Below are 2,562 nucleotides of genomic sequence, written 5' to 3' on the forward strand. Positions count from 1 at the left end.
TTGAAGCGCAGGGTATCCAACTTCCCTTATGCTCGCAGTGGCTGATAAACTTTTGAAGAAGGTCAGGATCAAAAGCCAAAAGGACAAGCAAAAAAAGGGAGCAAGACCACACGTGATGCCATACTTGCACAGGGTTTCACACAATTTAAAAAAAGTGGCGGAAAGATTCGAGGTACTTCTGGTCTTCTCAACACCACGTAAACTGGCTCAACTATGTCCGAGGATAAAAGAGAAAGGCAAGAATAAGCGGCAATGCACCGTGAAGCATGCAAACAAATACATGGAATGCGCCGTAAGAGCGATATATAAAATTCCATTGGGCTGCGGCAAGGTTCACATATGCCGGACCGGAAGGTGTTTAACGAATGATTACGTGAGCATGCTTATCGCTGCGTTCAACAACAAGAGCAGATTTACCCATACATTGCAGAGATTACCGTTGCATTCCCAACTTTCAAGGCACTACAATCGTTGGGAGACGCAAAGAAAAAGTGGCGAGAGGGGTACTGGCTAGCATACATGATAAAGAAGGAACGTCCTGATAAGTATATCAGTAGCCCTCACTTTTCCTTCACAAAAAAGAAGTGAATTTTATTGACACGTGTGGTAACTGAGTCATTGCTGACTAGTCACATTTCTGTAATATTTGTGGCCCTTTTGCTATTTCTATTTTCCAATAAAAATTCAGTTGTTAGTCAGCGCTCGTCCTGTTTGCCTCCCAGTCTTCGTATTCGTCTTTATTGTGCACTTTCACTACTTTTCAACATGCATAACCAACTCGCCTGCATCGATACGTTAGTTTTTATTATACTTTTTTCTCGTTTTCCATACAGCCTTCGTGTCAACCCTGGGGCAAATTCGGATAATGTTTGGGGTGCCTAAAAATCACAGTAATTCCAAAACGGCTTCTAACAATTTTTTTTTGTTTTGTTCTTTTTTTTTTACTTATTAATATTATTACATTGATGTTACCACTCGATAGCTTTTAGGGGGACAGTCCGCGGTTTCGCACCGTTGATCGCGCTCCATATCGACAAGGGCCCATTTTTGGCACTCGGCCAAAACATTCTACAGGTGGTAGCAGGATAACATGCATGGTCAGTAAACAATCCACGCCGGAGAATCTGGCAGTGCACTGGGATAGGTGCCCATGTGAACCAGGCACGAACGACAATTCTTGTCCGGTGACAAATAAACCTTCATTTGAGAGTGCACTTCGTCAACCCTCTTGTCTACTTCTTTGTCCCTATTTATTCAGCGGTTTACGTTTAGCACGTGAATCTATTAGTACCAAACAGTAGTAAAACAACGCTCTCCTCTTACGCAGACAGCTGAAATTCTCTCTACATCGTACACCCTCCTTGGTTCCAAAACGCTGTGGAATTCTCGTCCGGTGTGTTGCTCGGTTTAATACGATACACCTAGGTGGACTCTAAGGTGCGCGTTTTCCCCTTTACCGTTCATTCAGTCACTTCGCTCCGAAGCGACACCTTAGCGGCTTCAACGCTACTTCATCTGTCGCCCTGTTTCCCCTTACCGGCTGCGTATCTGTTCACAATTTTTTTTTTATTTGTGAGACTCTCTGTGCAGGATACGGGATCAGCACCGGTCTTTTAAATGCAAAAGCATTGAATGTCTCATGAAGTGAAGCCGTTGAAAAACGGCACCTAAAGTCCCATTGGACAAGTGAAACGGCACCTAACGGCACAGAGCCTCCGCGTGGTAAAAATTAAAATAAGTTCCCGGGGCCAAGCGAGAAATGGTAGCTTGTTTATCCCCACTCTTTTCTCCGTTTTTTCTTTGTACAAGAGATCCCTCACTGAAGATACCTTCCAAGGCCACGCGCTCATGTCCCTTTCTTTGTCAGCGAAGCAGGGGCGGTTTGCTGGTGGAGGCGGGCATCTCTCCCGGCGGCTTAAATCCCCGCAAGGGGGATTTCCTGGTCACACGACCGGCTTCACAGGGACAACGAACCTATAAATAGAATTTAGCAGTCCTGTGTTCCTTCACAGTACAGTCACAAGAACAGCTGCGACACGACACGGTAAAGTCGTCGGGCATCGGTGTCGCGTTCGTGTACCGTGGGGTGCGTGAGCAAAAGGGTTCGAATCATAATATAATTTGTTTTGTTCCGAACGCTTTTGTTTTGTTCTATTTTGTTCCTGAACACGTGAAAGCGCGTCTCCCGGTACGAGTTCTTGGCATTGGCAGTGCTACGACGGCATTTTGTTCTGTTATTTTCTTTTTCCAGGGAGCGCATGCAGGGGGCATTGGATACCACAAAACCCTAAGTTTAGAGCGGGTTCTTAACTATCACAAGCCCAAATTGAAAGTTTCTTCCCTATTCAACCTATATAAGACCGGGTTTAGTGATCTTGAAGGACACGATGTACTAAAACGTTTTTTTTTTTTTAGGTTGCGCACGTGAACGCTGCCAATAAAGTTGTGGCTTCAAGAGCTTGCATTTTTCTACCGTGGTCGACTTACTATCGCTTATGGCGCCGACAAGAAATAGTAGGACCCTGCTTCATCTACTGCACGGATGCCTTTAAGGGGCGAAGC

Source organism: Ixodes scapularis, unplaced genomic scaffold (genome assembly GCF_016920785.2).
Source record: "Ixodes scapularis isolate PalLabHiFi unplaced genomic scaffold, ASM1692078v2 PGA_scaffold12__126_contigs__length_90152505, whole genome shotgun sequence".
NCBI classification, from domain to species: domain Eukaryota; kingdom Metazoa; phylum Arthropoda; class Arachnida; order Ixodida; family Ixodidae; genus Ixodes; species Ixodes scapularis.